The sequence below is a fragment of the Sapajus apella genome, unplaced genomic scaffold, assembly GCF_009761245.1.
Source record: "Sapajus apella isolate SASKATOON/1434 unplaced genomic scaffold, GSC_monkey_1.0 scaffold180, whole genome shotgun sequence".
NCBI lineage: Eukaryota > Metazoa > Chordata > Mammalia > Primates > Cebidae > Sapajus > Sapajus apella.
This window is the reverse complement of record NW_022437120.1, coordinates 507,890-528,517: the sequence shown is the minus strand read 5'-3', so window position 1 is coordinate 528,517 and position 20,628 is coordinate 507,890. Positions and strand designations below refer to the sequence as shown.

Below are 20,628 nucleotides of genomic sequence, written 5' to 3'. Positions count from 1 at the left end.
TTGGCTCACTGCAACCTCTGCCTCCCAGGTTTAAGTGATTTTTGTGCCTCAGCCTCCTGAGTAGCTAGGACTGCAGGGGCCCACCACCACGCCCAGCTGATTTTTGTATTTTTAGTAGAGATGGAGTTTCACCATGTTGTCTAGGCTGGTCTCGAACTACTGACCCCAAGTGATCTACCCACCTCAGCCTCCCAGAGTGTTGGGATTACAGGCATCAGCCACCACGCCTGTCCTAGCTACTGGTTTTCAATGACAGGCCTCGAACCAAGCCCACCATTCACATTAGGTAATCTGTGCTTTTCCTCACTCGGGCCAGGGGCTGGGGAGCTTTAGGCAAGATGTCCATAGACTTGTGGCCATTCTGATGCAGGAGTGGCTTTTTAAGATTAAACACTTACCAGTTTGTTTTCTGTTTTGGGTCATTTTCCAGTACCCAGAAATTGTTGTTCTTGACAATTTTATCTAGTTTTCTACCTGTTTTTTTTTTTTTTTTTTTTTTCCAAAAGGAAATTGGCCAACTCCTTAGACCCTTCTAAGGTGAATCTTGGACTGGATCGGTTTCATGTTTCTTCCACTTCAATGCTTTATTGCCCACAGCTTTTGATTTGGATCAGAGACGTGCTGATATTAGGAGGCTGGCGTAGGCACATGGACGGAGAGCTGAATTTTGCATAAGTCACCTCAAATGCACAAAAATAAATGGGAGAACCAGTGATGCTGAACGCTGAACTGGGCATTTCAGAGCTGGGGTCTAGTCTCAGTCCAGCCTTGACAAAACCTCTTTGAGGTTTTCTAAAAAAGTATCTAACAAAGGATTCCCCAAGCCTCCCCAACATGTCCCACTGTTCCCAACTTCTCCCCAGGTCCTTTCCCGACTTCTCCTCTGCCTTTCTCATGGGCCTGTGACTGTGAGGGTGAAAATGGCTGAAATTAACTTTCACTTCTGCTCAGACATCTGGAACCCATGAACAAAGTCACTTCCTTGTTTTCTTTCTGAGTGGCTGCTGGAATTCTTTGAGAGAGAGAGAGATAGTGAGTGAGTGTGTGTGCGTGTGTGTGTGTGTGTTTGTGTGTGTGTGTGTTATTGTTATTTTACAACCTCTGTCTTCTGGGGTGGACAGAAAGGTAATGTTTTATCCTGGATCACATAAGGGCCAGCGCACCTCCCTGCAGATTCTCACATCCCCTCTCACTCTAACCTTGGGTAGATGGAAAATGGATTTTCTTTGTAGGAAGCTGGATTTCTTGCTCCCCACTATATTCTCTATACCCTGAAGTCCAAGTATATTATAGTTGTCCAAAAGCATCTATTTAGGACCCACTGACAAAATGTTAGAAATGGTTCAGGCAACCTCACAGCATCCTGGTTCAGCAAAAGACTCAGCCCAGGGATCTGTCTCTGAGAGTCTGTAGGAGTCTTAGTCATGAATCATGTTCAAAGCCATCTCCTTGGCAGCTTCCCTCAGTGACCCCTGATAGAATTTTGCCCCTGCCTCTGGTCTAGCACTGTGCCCCATTGAGGACTCAGTGGCTGCATCTGCCGTGCTCCACTGCAGTGATCTGCTTACCAGGCCCCTTCCCCAAGCTTCTTAGGCTGAGGCCCTCAGAGGAGGATGGAGCGTAGCTGTATTGGTATCTCCAGCCTCCAGCGGGTGCTTACCACAGAGCAGGTGTTCAGAAAACTGTGCTGCGTTAATCTAATTGAAGTAAGAAGACCAAGTCATCTCATCTCAAATCAGTCACTTTTTAAATCAGAAGCTCACAGAGTTTGGAACTCTTTCAACTTGTGTTTCATGGTTGGATCCGCATAGTAGGTATCAGGAGGTGAATGTAAGAGTAAATTAACGGGAGCCGCCATGGACCGAGCAGGCCCAGGATTCTGGACACTGTTCTGAGCCCTTTGCTACCTCGCAGAGAAGATCAGATCTGGGACTTAAAGCAGTTAGTCACATTCACATCAGCTTCCAGGTATTTGGAGTCTAGTATGTGCTAAATATGGTAATAGATGCTTTTGATGTATGAATCCATTTATTCTCACAAAAACCCCGGGGAAGTGAAACAGACTATTTCCACAGTGTCTTAAAACCCCAGAACTCTGTGTTGCTGCCTCTATTGACATAAGCACCTGTCAAAGCTGTAACTCACAGCTCAGTATTGACTTAGTCCACTGCAAGGAAATGAACTCCATGAGGAAACTGAGACTCTGGACCGTGCGGTAGAAGCTGGCCTGTCTGCGCACCACACCTACTCTCAAGGATCCAAGACCATGAAGGGAGAAGAGAGAGCCCACTGAGTGGCTTCCTCTGATAAGACACCGGTGGAAAGGAGCCAGCTCACTGGTGAGTGGCTCACCATGCCTGGTTTGATCAGCAAGACTCTGAGGTCATCTCAGAAGCCTTCTTGTTCCCACTGGTCCCTTGACTGCTGTGGACAGGATGCCACCCAGCACTCCAGACACCACTTACCACTCTAGATGTTGGGATCCTTCTCCCATCGCCTCCATTATTCTTGTTCTCTCCTCCTCTGAGTTTTCATAGCCAAGTGAATTGCCAACACTGAAGAGATCTAAGTCAACTACTGGCTAGGGAACTATTAAACATATGAGGAATTAGCTTTTACCGAGCACCGATTCTGTGCTCACCGTTCATGCCCATTCTTCCACTTAATGCTGATTATGTCCTGTGTGCTAGCTATTATTAACATCATTTAAAGACAACACAAAACCAGTGAGGCTGAGAGAACAGCTTCACACAGATGGCACACGGCAGAGCCCACGACCTCTCCTGAGCTCCACAGCGTTTGTCCACACGGCAGGGCAAATTACCTTGTAGAGTCGGCGTGGAGGTTTGCTAACCCTGCCAGACTTGGTGCAGGAAAAACACCAGCTGTGCTGTTAAACCAAAACCCCATGAGAAAACTTTCTGGTGACAGAGGGGCATTGTGACCCATGTGGCCCAGGGTCAGGGAAAGGGCAGCTGCTCATGGTCGTTCCTCAGGCGTTTTCATGGAGCAGAGGGACCCCCCCAACCAAGCCCAGGAAGCCCACAGGAGCTTCAGCAGGGCTCGGCTGGAGGGCGGGGCCCCTGCTGCACTTGCTCACTGGGGGCTGGGGAGGCTCTGATCGCAAACCGGGGGTGCTGCCACCCCTGTCTGCTGCCAGAAAGCCACAAGCCATGAAAACTGATTGAGATGAGAAGGATTCATCTGGGACTGGCTTTTTGCTTTAGGATGGTGTTGGAAGATGCTGGTTGTCGCTAGAAGTCTGCTCCACTGTAAGGGTGCCGGGATTTGAAGAGCTATGGTGCAACACCACTGAAGCATTGCCAAGGTGAGGCTTCATCTTCCGGGTTCTTGATCGTCTGCCTTTAAATTGTGCAAATGGTGCTCTAAGGCCTGTCGTGGGGACAGCAGGCAGGGACGTTGCTGTGGGTGCTACAGACAGAGGAAGAGGCATGAATAGGATCTCTGCCTCAGCTATGAATCAATTGCCCCGTGGTTTGTGTGTTTCCAGTTTTGAGAATTTTTAATTTATAAAAGTTTATCCATCCAGGGTAGATTCTGCTTTTTGGGCTCTGGAAGTTGGAAAAAGCAGTGAATGTGCCACAGAGGAAAGAAGGGATGTGGGCTGTGGAAAGGGGGTTGGGTAGGCACCCACAGGCCACTGCTGTGCTGTGGGCATGTCACTCGGCCTCTTGATGGGGGTGATATCATCTGTGCGGAGTGTATGCAGGTCAGCGGGCACACGCAGGGAGCACCTGGCTCAAGGCAATTGACTGGTGGTTGCTTTCATTTTATTTTGTTTGTTTCTGAATGAAGTTGTTCCATTCTTCAGGCATTCGGGGATGGGGTAACTGAACTGATTTAACAGTGATCTTGGTTAAGAGATCTGTTTCACCAGGAAACAACTGTGAAAAGGAAAGCAGAGTTGATCACATATTTTGAAAGGATTTGTTTAAATTGTAAGGCTTTGCCAACTTTTCCACTTATCTTGTAATGTGGGTAGATGAAGTTCACCCTCATCTACGCACATTACCAAGGAACTAAGGAATCGTGCATTTGCAGGAACAGAGAAGGGTTCGCTGTGATATGTGTAGATCCTCCTCCCTCGGGAGAGGGGAACTTAATTCCCCTCACCTTGAGTGAGGCCTGGACTAAGGATATGGAAAGGGGGAAACGGTTGCTCTGTCGTGGAGAAACCTGCAGATGCCAGCTTCACCAAGCGATCAAGCTTAGCATCAGCAGGGATGAGATGAGCTGCTATTGTGACCTGCCACGACAGTGCAGCTCTTCCCATCAACTCATAACTCCAGTCCAATCATGAGAACGTATCAGACACATCCAAACTGGGGAAGATTCCACAACAGATTTCACCCTCAAAAATGTCAAGTTCAAATGAGAACACATGGACACAGGGAGGGAAGCACTACACACTGGGGTCAGTTGGGGGGAAATAGGGGAGGGACGGTGGGGGGTGGGGAGCTGGGGAGAGATAGCATGGGGAGAAATGCCAGATGTAGGTGATGGGGAGGAAGGCAGCAAATCACACTGCCACGTGTGTTCCTATGCAACAATTTTGCATGTTCTTCACATGTACCCCAAAACCTAAAATGCAATAAAATAAATAAATGGGGAAAAAAAAAAAAAGAAGTAGAGCATTACCAACATCCCAGAACCCACTCTTGTGCCTCTTCCAAATGCTACTTCTCTGGGGGTAACCATTCTCCCTTCATTTAACTTTATGTAAATGGAGCTATACAATGTGTTTAGTATTTGGCTTCTTCAGCTCAATATTATCCTTGTAAAATCCATTTATATTGTTCTGTTCAGTTGAAGGTCATTCATTCTCATTGCTGTCTAGTATTCCATTGTGAAAATATACCACAATTAATTCTGCTGTTAATAGCCATTTAAGCAGTTTCCAGTTTAAAGTTATTAATAAGTGTTGTTGTAAATATTCTTTTATGTACCTTTTGATAGAAGTAAGCAGTCATTTTTTCTGAATGTATAACCAAGAATGGAATTGTAAGATCATAGGGTAAGCATATGTTCAGCTTCAGGAGACACCAAAGCAACCTTCTAGAGCCCTTATACCAAGTTCCATTTTTTTTTCATTTTTCAGTTTTTTACTTTTTAAATATGTTTAGAGATGGGGGAGTGTCTCACTATGTTAGTCAGGCTGGTCTCGAATTCCTGGCCTCAAGCGAGTGTCTTGCCTTAGTCTCCCAGAGTGCTGGGATTATAGGTGTGAGCCACTGCACCCAGCCATCAAGTTCCATTTAATTTAAAAAATTTAAGCGGAGACTCCAGAGAAATTTCATTCTTGGGAAGGTGGTATTTATTTTTATCAAGTACCCTATAGTTACTGGGGCTAATATTCACAATTATTTCTTTAAGAAATTGTAATAAAAATTGTTACAACCAGAAAAAAAAAATGTCAAGTTCAGGCTTTGTGCAGTGGCTCACACCTGTAATCCCAGCACTTTGGGAGGCTGAGGCAGGTGGATCACCTGAGGTCCGGAGTTTGAGGCCAGCCTGAGCAACATGGAGACACCCTGTCTCTACTAAAAATACAAAAATTAGCCGGGTGTAGTGGCGCATGCCTGTAATCCCAGCTACTCAGGAGGCTGAGACACGAGAATTGTTTCTACCCGGGAGGCGGAGGTTGCGGTGAGCCGAGATCACACCACTGCACTCCAGCCTCGGTAACAAGAGTGAAACTCTGACTCAAAAAAAAAAAAAAAGTCAAGGTCATGAAAAACAAAGAAAGACAGGGTAAGTGCCACAGATCAGAGGAGACATGACAGTCGGGACACCCAAACCCAGAATTTGCATCCTGTATTGAATCCTAGAACAATGCTGCAAAGGTCATTAGTGGAAAAATAGATGAAATCTAAACAAGGCCTGGAGTCTCGCTGATACTATGGTAACAGTTACTCCTTAGTTCTGGCAAAGGTACCATGGTTAGGTAAGGTGTTAACCATAGAAGAACCTGTGGAAGGACATATGGAAATTCTCCAGACTATCTTTGTAATTTTTCTCCAAATCTAAAATTATTGCAAAATATTAAAAAAAAAAAAAAGTAGACTCATTCTTCCTCAGAGCAGAAGTTCCCAATCCTGGGCATCCTTGGGAAAACTGGCATTCATGGCCTGGTAGTCGCACCCTCTCTTTGAACATTCTGGAATACAGCGGGCCTTTTGCATTTTTGATCATCCCTCATTCTCTTTCCCAACCCTGACCTTATTCTAAAATAGCTCTGTATTTGCCTCTCTTTATGGTATTTCTCATAGATGATTTTTGTTGTTGTTGTTGTTGTTCAATGGGTTTTGTGGGAGTTGTTTTTTGTATTTTTTGTTTGTTTTTCAGAGATGGGGTTTTGCTCTGTTGCCCAGGCTGGAGTACAGTGGCAAGAGACCATAGCTCACTGCAGCACCGACCTTCTGGGCTCAAGCGATCCTCCCACCTCAGCCTCCTGAGTAGCTGGGATCACAGGTATGCCGCTGTGCCTGGCTAATTTTTAAATCTTAGTTTTTTGAAGAGATGGATCTTGCTTTGTTGCCCAGGCTGGTCTCCAACCCATAGCTTCAAGCCATCCTCCCACCATGGCCTCCACAGTGCTGGAATTGCAGGCATGAGCCACTGCCACTGGGCCAGCATGCATTTTTGAGCCTTTGCTCTGTGTCAGGGGCTGCAGGACTGTCTGCCCAGCCAAGCTCACTTCACTGGTGTAGGCTCCTGGTACCCCAAGCACAGGCGCAGCTACCCAGACCTGACTCCTCTCCAGGAAGGAAGCAGAAGGCCAACAATGGAGGGAGTGAGGACCCGGGCCTCTAGGGGAGTACGGCCTTCCAGCCAGATGGAATCTGCTGTCCTCTGGGCTCAACCAGCCCCACAGAATCTGGCCGGTCAAGCAGCTGTGAGCTGGGCTGGACAGCCCTTCCTCGGGAGTAAACTGTGGCCTCCAGGACGTAGGGCAGGGACTCAAAGGGCCAGCTCCTGTTTGAGGACTCTGATCTTGTGCGCCCACCTGTGGCTTGGGGTCTGAAGCCCTGCGGACTGCCCACCAGCGGCCAGCATCCTTGCTTGAAGGGGTCATGTGTGTGAAGCGGTAGCAGCCAGGCAGAGTAACCTGGCCCTGCTTGCAGGCCCAGCAGAGCAGGTGAGCCCTGCTCAAAGGTGACGCCGCACCTGATTAGAGAAGAACTTCCGAAGCAGGGGAGAAGGAAGAAAGAGTGATAAAGCTGCAGGAAGACAGCATGTAGAGGGAAATCTCAAGATACTTAGATGGAAATAAATCACACAGCTCTTACAGGAAAATCACAGCTAAAAGGTGGTGATTACACATGGGCCTGAAGTGCCTTTCCTGTCACATCTGCTACCTCACTGCCAGCCTGTATGCAGTGGTGACAGCAGCCCTCACATTTCTGGAATGTTCCATGACATGCTCCTGCTTTTTTCAGTCCCCTCCCCACCTTCCCATGTAGGCAACTCTCAATTGCTCTGACGTCCTGGGTGAGTGTGGATGTCTCTTCCCAGTCATGGTGCTCAAGCCCATTTGTGTGTCCCTAGCAACCACCAGCACATGCCCGGGGCTCTTGTCTGAGGCCTGCCAGGCTCTCTGGACCAGAGCTCCTTGAGAACAGGGACAGGCCTTATGTGTGCCTTTAGGCCCCAGCACCCAGCAGCACAGTGCCTGGCCCACCAGGGGTATCTGGTAAAGTGGTTCTTGAGTGAAAGACACAAGAGCAAAACCTTGAATGAAAATTCAGGTTAAGACATGAGGATAAGAGCTTGAAAGAGGAAAAGGAAAGGTAATTAAATAAACTTCCCTACCCATGGTGCCCTCCAGTGCCGTCAGCATGCTGGGGTTTTGACAGGGCCCTTGGAAGAAAGAGAAGAGGCATCTGAGCCCTCTGGCACATTCCGCTTCCTGCAAGGCAATGTGGCATAGAGGAAAGCGTTAGGGCTTCCTTTCAGCCAGGTCTGTCTGACTGTGCACCCGCCAGCTGGGTGTGGGAAATGGGAGCAGTGGCACCCACCCCCAAGCACAGATGTGAGAACTGAACAGAACTACGGGATGGGGGTCCCAAGCCTAAGACATAGAGGAGGCTCCTCCTCGTCCACTGTGGGGCTTGTGGGTGCCCCTTCATCAAAGCACTGGTGCGTCCCACATTGCATTCAAGGAAGTTCTCTCGCGTGCCTTCTCATCACCGCTCTCTACTGGCCTCTTTGCACACTTTGGTACCTAGGACATCGAGCCTGGACCAGTGGGGGGCAAACAAGACGCCTGGGATGCAAAACATAAGGAGTCTCCCACGCTCAGGTGGTTCAAGTGCAGGGAAGTTTTGTGTATGTGTGAAACGCACCGTGCCATGTGGCGTCTATAAGGGCAATGGAAGTTCCGTGCTTAATGGATGAAGTTCTGAGCATTGAGCCCATGGACTCCTGATGACTTTCCTGGTGCTCTGAGCTCCCTGAACTTTTAAGCAAGTTTTTTTGTAGGTGGGTACTTACATTTTTAATGAGATTCCCAAAGGGGTCTGTGAACCCCAAAATACTTGGAATCACCCAGTCAAATATTTAGTAAGAATACTTTATTTTCTCTGTCAGTATGGTGTGGATATGAGGAGGTGGAAAGGACTCGGACGTAGAAGTCAGACAAAGCAGCCACAGCTGAGCAGTCCTGTCCTGCGATGTGGCAGTTTGATGGCTGGCCTTGTCAACCAGAGGGCCCCAGTGCAAGGTTCAGCCCTAGCAATGTGGCCAAGTCACTGTGTGCCTTCCTGAGATGACAATAGTTTGACCCCACTGTATACTAGCAGCCTTACCTGTCTCAGGTAGGTTAATTATACCCTCTTCATCTTCTTTCTTTATTCATCGGTAATATCACAGTACTGTCAGAATGAAATTGCAAAGCCCTAATTCTCAGGTGAGTTGAAGCTGAGGAGCACGCATGTCCATTCCTATCGGCTGCACTCAATTCTCAATGTCAGAACCACCAGGGGGTCCTTGTACTTCAAAAAGACACATCTTACATGATAACTTCTTTGATTTCCTTTTATGCACAATAATCATTTTGAAGTCTCGAAAAGAGTGTTGTTGTTTCTCAAAAGAGAAAGTAAATTTAATAAGATTGAGAGACACGAACCTCGACTGTCACGGGCCGCATAACAAGATTTCGGTCAGCGATGGACCGCATATATGACGGTGGTCTCATAAGGTTACAACACTACGTTTTCACTGCACTTGTTCTATATTTAGAGATACAAATATTTACCGTGTGTTACAGTTGTCTGCGGTATTTAGCATAGTCACATGCTGTATGTGTGTGTAGCTGGAAGCAGCAGGTTATGCCTCACAGCCTAGGTGTGGAGTAGGCTCTGCCATCTCAGTTTTGTGTTTGATGTTCGCAAAACAACAAAATCACCTAATGACACATTTTCCAGAACAGATCCCCGTAGTTAAGCAATGCATAACTGTATTTTGGGAACTTTCCCTGTATCAAGATATTCAGTCCAAGAGCTGTGTATTTGGATCTCGCAGTGCTTGAGATGCTGAGAGAATCTCGCTTCCTGAGTCAGACTTGGGCATCCTTTCTTGGCACGGGTACTTTGTCCTTGGCTTGTGCTGCATGCTGCATAAGATACAGAGGCTGGAAACTCATGGTGGCATTTATTGCTGAGAGGAAACTGAGCTGCTCACCATTCCACCCAGGACTTCCATAGGAGTCATGGGAGGATGCCTCTCAGACTCCAGATCCGGGAAATCCATGCCTCTCTGGAGCAATGGATGTCTTACAGACGCTGTGACTCTTCAGACTGACCATTTTCTTCTCTGTACTCAGCGCAATTTGCATCTACCCACTAGCAGCTGGGTACCAGCATGTCACGGCCTGTATTTCCATGCACCAGCTTTGTACACAAATTTTTTTTCTGCCCTAACTTACCCTTTGGTCTAATTTCTTTGTCTCTTTTTCTGTTCTGTTGTATTGAATACGTTTTTATAAGTGGCATCAAATCTTTTCTGGAAACACCAGGAAAGGAATAAATAAACAAGTATAAGCAGGACTGCATTTCTGAAAGAGCCTGATACATAGTGTGTGTGCTCACTAAGGGTTAGTTCCCTATCTGTGCAAAAAACAGAGCAGTTCACTGAGGGAGCCAACCTACAGTGAAACGTGTAGCTGTGAGTCTATTCAGTTACAGAAATAGCCTGTTTTTACAGACATTCCACCTTCTATTGATTTTGAGGGTTTTGTTGTTGTTTGTTATTTGAGACAGAGTGTCACTCTGTTGCCCAGGCTGGAATGCAGTGGTTTCATCTCGGCTCCGGGGTTCTGCAGTCTTTGCCTCCTGGGTTCAAGCGATTCCCCCACATCAGCCTCCTGAGTAGCTAGGACTATAAGTATGTGTCACCATGCCCAGGTAATTTTTGTATCTTTTTGATAGAGACAGGGTTTCATCATGTTGACCAGGCTGGTCTCAAACTCCAGACCTCAAGTGATCTGCTCACCTCGGCCTCCAAAAGTGCTGGGGTTACAGGTGTGAGCCACAGCACCTGGCCTGTTTGTTTGTTTTTTTGTTTGAGATAGGGTCTCGCTCTGTCTCCCAGGCTGGAGTGTGGTGGTGTAATCATGGCTCACTGGAGCCTCTGCTTCCCCAGCTCAGGCAATCCCCCCACCTCAGCCTCCTCAGTAGCTGGGACTACAGGTATACACCGCCATGCCTGGCTAATTTTTGTATTTTTTTGTAGAGATGAGTTTTCACCACGTTGTCCAGGCTGGTCTCGAATTCCCGAGCTCAAGCAATTGGCCTGCCTCGGCCTCCCAAAGTGCTGGGATTACAGGCATGAGCTACCATGAGTATATACATGCCTGCAATCCCAGCTACTCAGGAGTCATTTTAAGATTCTTTTATTCCTGACATTTCTGTGGTATAGTTGGTTTTTTACATAAAATTAAATAATAATTTTTATTTTGGCCAGCTGAGGTGGCTCACACCTATAATCCCAGCACTTTGGGAGGTCAAGGCAGGGGATTGCTTAAGGTCAAGACTTTGAGACTAGCCTGGCCAACATGGTGAAACCCTGTCTCTACTAAAAATACAAAAGTTAGCAGGGCCTGGTGGCACATGCCTTTAGTCCCAGCTACTCAGAAGGCTGAGGCAGAAGAACTGCTTGAACCCAGGAGGTGGAAGTTGCAGTGAGTCAAGATCACACCACTGCACTCCAGCATGGGCGACAGAGTCAAAAAAATAAGAAATGAAATAATACTTTTAATTTTATTATTTATTTTAATAAATGATACTTTTTAATGTATTACACATGAAAATAAGTTCAAAAGTAATAGCCCATTTTCTTGATTTTATTTGATGCTTTATAGGAAAGGCTAACCTTTCCTTTGTTTTTACACATTAGCATGGAAAGGAATCATTTCTACTTTGTAGTGTCTGTCTGTCTATCTGATGGGCTTCCTGGCACCTGCAGTGCCGTGGGGGAAGTGTGAGGTCAAGATAGGCATCCTGCTGATGAAGAGCATGGTGTGGTAGTAAGCATTTAACAACTAGCTTTCTGGGAAACAAATGCACCGTATACATACCTAAGTTCATAATAACATGTACTGATATGAAGGATGTATAGCATTTAATTTACAAGTAACAAAATATGCAGTAATCCCTATTCTAAATACCACATAGGCAAATGAGTCTCACAGAAGGCTTTCGTGACTTTGCCGCTGTCATAGCCGTAGCCAAGGAGCGGCTGCAGCGGATGATCAGGTGTAGTGTTGGCACGAACCCTGAAACGTTCATTTCTTCTAAGGGGTAAACCAAAGTGAAACAAAGACTTGGGGCAGTCTGCAGCCTTTGTGCCATGAGAGGCTTCTCTGCTGAATTGGATCATAGCTTTTAATATTCAAAAAAGTTTCCTCAAGTTTTTGTGCTACTTGCAGTGTTCTAGCTACAGACAAGATGCTCTTTTAAGTATAGAAAGTCCACAAAACAAATCAATGCCGATCTGTAGCATTTGCCCATTCCTGTTGTGTAAATTCTCCCATCAGGGCCAATTTCAAGTTGCCAGCATGATGTGCGTGGACATGGGTTTGAGAAGAGACGTGCAGTAGCACAGCACTATAGAATGCTCCTGCCTTACAGATACAGTCAATTAAAGAGCCTCAAAGCACAGTTATTATTAAGATGCAGGAAAAATAATTAGGAAGTGATAAGGTTTAAGTATTTATAACCTTTGTTTTAATAGAATTCATTTAATTATATCTTGTATAATTTAACATTAATTTTTTATCATTTTAGTTTATATAGGTTTTTTTTCTTTTTCTTTTTTTCCTTTGAGATGGGGTCTTACTCTGTTGCCCAGGCTGGAGTGCAGTGGCACAATCGTGGCTCACTACAACCTCTGCCTCCTGGGTTCAAGCCATTCCCCTGCCTCAGCTCCCGAGTAGCTGGGATTACAGGCACCTGCCACTACCCCCGGCTAATTTTTGTGCTTTTAGTCGAATTGGCCAGGCTGGTCTTGAACTCCTGACCTCAAGTGATCCACCCGCCTTGGCCTCCCAAAATGCTGGGATTACAGACGTGAGTCACCACGCCCAGCCCATATCGTTTTTTACACCTTAATCTTGCATAATGATTTGAATAATTCAGCTCACAAAGTTCCTGAGAATTTAACAATTGGCTCTTGCACATGGGCACAAGCTGGACCCCAGTGTGTCACTCATGGAGAGGTAGAGTGTCTGGAGGGCAAACTGCAAATCAGGGTCCTGCCTGCAGCTGGCTTTGCTGAGCAGGAACAAGTGGAGAATAACTTACCTCCTAGGCTCTCCTGAGTCCCGAGGCTGACAGCGGAGGCCCGGGTGGGTGACCCTGCTTTGTGGTTGGTGGCAGGGAAGGGGAGTGGCCTAGTGGCCTGGATGGAGAACCTCTCCCTGTGGCTGTCATGTGCCTACTTCAGCTACTGCCACCTGAAGTCCCCCCTCGCCAAAGGGCTGGTGCTTTCCACAACCGTGTGCTACCTGGGAGTCCTCTTGGGTGCCTTCTCATCCCCACCCTCTGCTGGCCTCTTTGCACACCTTGATACCAGGGATGCTGAGCCAGAACCAGGGGGAGGTAAAGGCACACCTGGTGTGCACAACTGAAGGAGGCCCTGATGCTGGGGTTGTTCAGGTGCAGAGAATGTTTGTGCATGTGTGAAGCACACAGCCACATGTACCATCTAAAAGGACGTTGGATGTTCTGCACTTCATGGATTAAGTTGCTTCTGACCTTCCAGCCCCTGGGCTCCTGATGAGTCTCCTGGTAGCCTGTCAGCTCCTGATTTTTGGATACGAGCTTGTGTGTAGGTAGGCACTCTTCTGCAAAGGGCGTTGGTAGATTTTATCCAGTTTCATCAGATGAGAAAGATGTGGGGCTGCCGGTACAGGAAGGATTGAAGTCTGGTAACTCTCAAAGGGAGAGAGTGCAGCTTTGTCACTTGCCCCTGTGTCGATGTAGGATGCTTTTTATTTTCTGCTTTTTCCTGCATCCAAGCTTCATGCAGGGTGACCCTTTTGGAGAGGCGTTTGCCACAGGATCAGTGTGAGCATGTGGCCAGGCAGCTTCCTGCAGTGGGCCAGGGCTCTGTACACTGACTGAAGTGAGCAGAGGGTTCTCTTCCTTGGCAAGTCCTGAGGGCTGAGACTGGCCGGAAGACACTTGCTCTCTTGATCACCAGGCTAGGGTGTTCCTATGTGCAGGTGTGAAGGATGGAAGCGGTCACTCTACCCATTTTCCTGCCAGCCCCTCACCTCTGCCGAGGCTGCTGGCCATGCTAGGCTCGCAGTGAAAGGGGCCAGCTCCCTTCCTCCCCTGCTGGTCAAGGGCACCTTCCCAGCCTCCTGCACCCCATGTTGCCACCACGACAAGTGCCCTGTGAGAACTAGCAAGTGGGAATCAAAACGACCCTCAGAGAGGCTCCTGGCCAGGAGATGAGGGGATCTACCCTGGGACTGGCATTTCCCCAGCCTTTCTTGGAACTTGGGTCCTGGCTTGCCTGTAATCCCAGCCACTCAGGAGGCTGAGGTAGGAGAATTACTTGAACCTGGGAGGCAGAGGTTGCTGTGGGCCGAGATTGTGCCACTGCACTCCAGCCTGGGCAACAGAGTGACATTCCATCCCCCCCTAAAAAAAGACAAAAGAAAGATCCCATTCACCTGCACAATAGTCACACTCCTCTGTGGCCAAGGAAAGGGTTTCAAACCTTTCTCTACAAGGCCCCTGGAAGAGGGATAGCATGAGTCGCAGTGGGGCCACATGCCATGCATTTACTGCAGTTGCTTGAGATGATTCCACACCATCCATCTCGGCGGCACGGAACCTTCTGTTTTTGAATCAGTTTTCCCTAATTGCTGCCTGCCCATAAAGCCACCCTCTCATGATGGAGCTCCACCCTCCTCCCTCCCTCCTCCTATTCATTTTCAGACTGTCAAAATGGCCTCTCTGTGGCCATTTGGACTGCCTACATGTAAGAAAATTGGCATCTTCATGTTTCGTCTTCCTTTCGTTGACTGAAGACCTGCTGACAACTGACTGAGGAAGAAGGCATAAATCTGAATGGGGGGAAGCAGGGGCCTTCAGGAGCTGGTTATCCGTGTGTGCGATGCCATCACAGGGGCGTGCGTTTAAGATCCTTTGTGAATCTTCATGGCTAAATACTTTTACTTAATTGCAGGTGGGAGGGGCTGCTACCTCAGGCTCCACAGTGCATGGGCTCAAAAAATGTCTCCAATATGATGACTTGCTGTAGGAGGACAGTCTAAGTGACTGAGGAGTGTGCCCTCTGTCCCCATCCCTGAGATGAGGTGCGAGAAGGTGCTTGGATATTTAGTGTTGGGTACCCTGCGCTCTCTAGCATGTGGTGTTGGGTTAAGTGGTCCATGTGGACTCTGTTTCAAGGATTTTACAACAGAAGGACTAAAAAGAGGACATCTCTGAGGCCATATATCAGGCAAGGGGGTAACTGCTATAGAGCATATGCATACACAGACAAACATACTTGCACAGACACATGCAGACACACACATGCATACAGACACAGATGCAGACACACATGCATAAAAACACACACATAGACACATAGAAATACACAGACACAGAGGAACACACAAAGATACACAGGTACCCCTACAGGTACACCTACACACTTACCAAAAACAACACCAAAGTCATCTACCATGACAAACACCATTGCAACAAAAGTGAACAAATAACTTCTGTGCCATAAAGATTCCCTAGCCTCATCTATTTTGTAGAAATCGAGTCACTGGGAGTACCATCCTTCACAGAGTTCCTTTATTCTTTCTGCCATGCAAAGTTTTCTGTTGTCCAGTGGCAAGAGGTCTCTGTTTTCTACTTGGAATGGGCCTGGAGAAGGGAGACAGCTCCCATTCCCTCCACCCCTTGTCCCCGAGCCCAGCATGGTGACCTGCCAAGCCAGAGGGTGGCCTGGACACTGAAATCTCAATGCAGAGCCAACCATAGCCTCTGGCCAGTGTCCCTAAGTAAGGGCAAAATTGCAATAATACCTGTTCTCTCCTTTCTCAAATTTGCTCCCAAGTTCCACTGCTTTTGTTCAGGCCCTCCCACCTCCAGACTGGATAGTTCTGCATCTTTGGCGCTCATCTCTCCTTCTGCAGACACTCCAGTCCATTCCATGTGTGGCTGGCAAGGTCTTTCTAAAACTCAAATGTGGCTACATCATCCCCCAGGGCAAAACCACCATAAACTCCTCTGTGTTTGAGAACAAGGGCCAAGTCTCCCATCGAGGCCTCCAAGGAGGGGACAGTCTGGGTCTCCTGTCTTCTCCAGGAATGCTGGGCCCATCTGTCCTGTTGCTGAGGACTTCCTGGCACACATGACACTTCAGAGCTTTTGACAACCCCACTCCCTGCCTGAAATGCCCATCTCCCTCAGAGAGCTCCTATGTATCCTTGGAAGTCCAGTCCTAATGTCCCTGCCTCCAATGAGCCCTCTCCCCATATACCTCTTGCCCTGCCCCTGGCCCTGCCAGGCATGACAAATCGCTTTCTGCAGTGGGCCCAACAGGGAGGCAGATGGTAAAACAGGCTTTGGACCAGTTGCCAGGTACACGTGGCTCTTCATCCTGGTTCTCCAACGCACACCTGGAGAGCTGAGTGCCTTTCCTGAGGTCACGCAGATGGTGACCAGCCTGGCTCTGGAGCTATCTCTTTGCCACATCATGGGGTGTCTTTAAGGTGACCTTGAATGTGCTTGAAGCTCTTCTATGTCCTGTTTGCAGACCTGGGGGAGGATAATGCCAGGGCAGAATTTGTCTCATGCCTTTATTCTCCTTTACCTTCTCAAGGTCACACAGCCCGAAGACACTTAGGAAGACATATTTGGCTCATTTATCATTTTCTAGAAAAAAACAAAAGGACAGAATGTGCTGAACCTTTGCAATTGTTGGCAATGACACTAGCTTCATGGAGAGTGGAAGGGTGGGTTAGGATTCTTATGAAGGCATTTCTGGCCTCTGGAGGGGTGTGGGTGGGCTTAGGTGAATGATTGACAGAGTGAATTTATGTATGTCGAGTGTGAATCACAGTCCACAGCTTGGTGTGCAAAAATAGAACATCTGTTTGGTAACACCTACATCCCTGTTGGGGAGAGGAAACTGACCTCTCAGCTCAGGGTCTTCACCCCTTTCTCCATGGTTAGGTCCAAGTTCTGGGAGCCCCATGAGTCTCAGGAAGTCACGGGTGGCCTCTCTGGTCTTTGTCATCATTTCGTGCAGGGGGTTGCTAGGATGTGTCATGTCAGCCTCTGGCCCTGGCCTAGCCCCTTCTCAGACATTCTGGACCACATCCCAGGGCAAGGGATGCATCCTCCCACTCTGGGTCCCCTCAGGTGGGACTCTCAGGGAGGCCACTTGAGACCCGTCCGCCCAAACTGTCTCAACAAGATCTCTCAGTAGGTCATATCTGCATCACAGGCTTAAAGCAGGAAAGTTCTTTTGTTTTTCTTTCTGCTTCCCCGTGACAGTGGGTCCAGAACCAACATAAATGGGTTCAGGTGTGGGTAGAGAAAATAATAAACAGAAGGAAGAACAGTCTCAGAAAAGCAGGTCTGTCCCATCTGCTGACAGAGCAGTGTGTAAGCCTCACCGAGCTTGTGATGCTGATGTTTTTTCCAGCATGGAGTATAAATGTACGCTGCGATTTTACAAAGCCAGGAACAGAGTAACAACACCCTTGGCACCAGAAGAGCGAAGTGGGAAAGGAAACTGAGGCAGGCCAGGGAGGATGGACAGCTTGACAGCTAGTTAGAATTGGAAGGACGATGGACTGGGATTGTAAAAGAATAAGACAGAATGCCCTACTTTCTTCCCATGGCAAAGCCTGCCCCTGGGAATGGTCCTGGATTTGCAGTGGGCCTGGCCTGGACCACCATGCAGCTGTCACTAATGGATCCTACCAGGGGAAGGGCCTGTCATGGCCCCCAAGAAAGACAGGGGTGGCCACCCCAATGGCAGAGGAAGACACCACCCACCCTGCAGGGCTTTGGGGAGCTTTTAGAAGAAGGCAAGTCAGTGCTCTAAAAGAACTTTGAAGAGACAGGGGCTTAGTGAACCCAGCGAACATAAAAGGTCCAGATAAGGAGTGGCCAAGTGCTTGGAATTTAGGAGAAACCAATCAGACAGTCCCAGTGGACCAGCTTGGGGGTTTGTGGGATTACTGGGCCCTTGTCAACATCAAGCTCAGTGGGTGTCAAAGATCGGCCAGGCTGAGGGTGCTGATGACAGCGAGGCAGGATGGCAACCTGGATTAGGACCGGACGGGGAACCTGAGACCAGGAGAGCAGGGAAGAGATTGCTAAGATGGTCAGCCCATGGCTAGTTTCCTCCCCAAGCCAGCATTTCTACACCTGGGCACTGGCATGGCCATCTGGCTGGATGACTTCCTCTCTCTGGGCTTCAGGGCCCAGCACTGCTAATCAGGGGTGGAGTTGACAGCCTTCCAGTGTGCCCTTCCGTGGCTCTGTGTGGCACATCAGGCATGCTGGTCAAGTAGGGGATCGCTGCCAGGCTTTGGGTGCTTCTCACCCCTAAAGTCACATCGTCCTCACAACAGCCCCATAACGTCATCAGGAACATGCCCAACGGCCCAGGGCTGGAAGCACCAGAGCTGAGGCACAGGCTGGGGACGGCTTGACTCCAGAGCCAGTGCCCTGAACCCTCCACCCGTCGTCATTAACCACCGCCTCTGCCACTGCTGTATGGCAAGGGAAGAGTGTCATGGCACGAGGGCTAAGCACACACTGTGAAATCATCTGTGGCTTGCAGACACACGCACAACTCCTCGGGGGAGATCAAAAGCCAAGAATGGTGAGCTCGAGCTGTGCCCACACGGGGCATGTACTGGGTGACTGCAGGCCTCGGGAAACTGGGACCCAGCATGGCTTTCCTCCACTAGGAGGCTCTGGTGCAAGTTTGTCTGAGATGTGGCCCTGTGGAGGAGCCGTGGGACTTTCTTGGCCCCTCCTGGTGAGCCACATTTCTGTCCACACAGTAGCTCCAGCCCCAACCCGTGGCTTTTCACATCTTGCTTGCTTTCTGCTTCTTTTCACCCTCGGCCAGAAGGTCCTTCATGTCAGTCCTCTTCTGCATTCCCTCTGCCTTCGAGTCATCCAGCATTGGAACTGTCGCTGGTCAGCGGTTACTTATGGAGACATGCAGAAAGCCAGACACCGTGCTGGGTCTCAGAGCAGAAACAAGACAGCCCCTAGTATTGGCTGTGTGCACCCATCTGTCCTTCCGACCCAAATACAACTGTGATGGGGGCCGGTCCTGCCCTTTGGTGCCATCAGACAAGAGAGCAGCTCTCTCGTGCAGAGGCCAGAGGAGCTGTGGAGGGCTGGAAGGAAGCACCCGCCCGTCCACTGAGAGCTTTGGAAAGGAAATGCTGGGGCCCTTTGTGCCTCCCACTCATCCTTCCCCCAGCTGCAGGCAAGGGAGGTCGGTAGCAGCCCAGCCAAGTGGGCCTTGAGCTGGTGCAGCTGGCACTGCCATAACTTAGCAGGCATCACAGCAATGACTCGGGTGCTGACCCTGACCCTTTACCAGGTCACAGCAGCCACCTGATTGAAGCTGCTACCCCTTCCTCCAGTTACACAGCAGGAAACTTGGTAGTGCTCTCTTGGTGGCGGCCGTGGGAATAGCTAATCGCACAGCACCCATAGGGATGTCATGGGGACCCCACATCTGTTTCCAGCATCAGCCAATGCTGGCAGGAAGCTAGCCAGGCCTGGGGTATGGCAGCCCTGGGACTTTGCTGCCTACCATCCATAGGGCTGTTGCCCTGGTCAGGTCATTCACAGCTGACTTACAGCCAATTCATGGGTAACGTGAATCCAGAAATCAGAGGCTCTCATGGATTTAGAGATGGAAATGCCTCACCTGCTTCCATGAGCCAGTCTTCGTGCGGCAGACTTAGACTGCATGGGGCCTGATAGGAAGCAGGGCGGGTGCTGGGATGCAACTGTGCCCTTGCCACTGTTTCCACTCACCCAGCTTGGCTTCTGTGGTTGTCTAAGCCTGGGGGGCTCTGTGAGTCTGCAGCTATCCAGCTGCGTCTTCAGCCTAATTGCCAGAGAAGCCACAGAAAGAGCTGGGTCGCTCAGAGGGGCAGGCTGGCCACAGCCGCTTGGAAGAACAGGCTGATTTTGCACAGATGTATAATTTTCTCCTGACTTTTAAACTATAAAAATTATATAATACCCTAGAAAATGTTGAAAACAGATATAAACCATCAATAATGCTGGCAACCTAACATTCTTACCTAAGAGCTGCTCATCTTGATTTATCGGATGCACAGTTTTCACTGCTGGAATCATAAAGAGCATAACACATTGGATTCTCTTTTCTTTTTATCATAACATAAGCATCTTTCCCACCGCTACTCTTGATCCCTTTTGAGGACTCAGAATGATCATTTTTGAGCCTGCAGAATGTTTCGTTGTATGAACTCGATATCACCGTTTCAATCGAGTGTTTCTTTGCTTCCATATTTTTCGTCATTATAGAGGGTGATGATTGAAAAAATAACAGACAGCTTGCAAAGTCATTCTGAATTACATCATGGAGCTGGAGACTATTCTTTCCTAATCCTGTCAAAGAATTATAAGGATATGGGGAGATGAAACACTCTTGGGGGCAGGAGTGGGGTGAGCTTTGAATTGCATTTAAAGTGAGTGTGATAGTGACGTGAGTTTTTCATCTCTCTCCTCCAGCTCCTGGACAGCCATGCTTGCTGGCCAGGGTCACTGATGTGGTCTTTGGCTGGAGAGCAGACTTTCCTCTGTGTGAAATGAAATGACTCATAAGGAAACAAAACCCAAGGCTTTGGCTGCATTTGTCCCATCATCTAAACCAGGGTTTCTAATCAGAGGTCCATGAATAACTGTGGGGCTTTGTCGGGGGAGAGGCCCTGAAGCTGGGTGCAATATTTGGCATGTGTGTAATAAGTGTATTTTCTAGGGTTAGTGTCTGTAATTCCATCAGGTTCTCAATGGGGACTGTGGCCCCAAAAATGTTTTTTAAAAATCCCAACTATCTCTGTCTCTT

General features: G+C 48.5%; 1 protein-coding gene across 4 annotated transcripts in view; it reads left to right on the top strand.

Moving 5' to 3' along the window:
- The first annotated feature begins 206 nt into the window (after window positions 1–206).
- BLK (BLK proto-oncogene, Src family tyrosine kinase) overlaps window positions 207–20,628 on the top strand; it is a 77,642-nt gene continuing 57,220 nt past the window's right edge. For 2 of the 4 annotated variants that reach the window (XM_032268389.1, XM_032268390.1), the window contains exon 1: window positions 2,352–3,328. The gene's annotated coding sequence lies outside the window, so the exon portion shown is untranslated. The other 2 variants (XM_032268391.1, XM_032268392.1) reach the window with 2 other exon arrangements.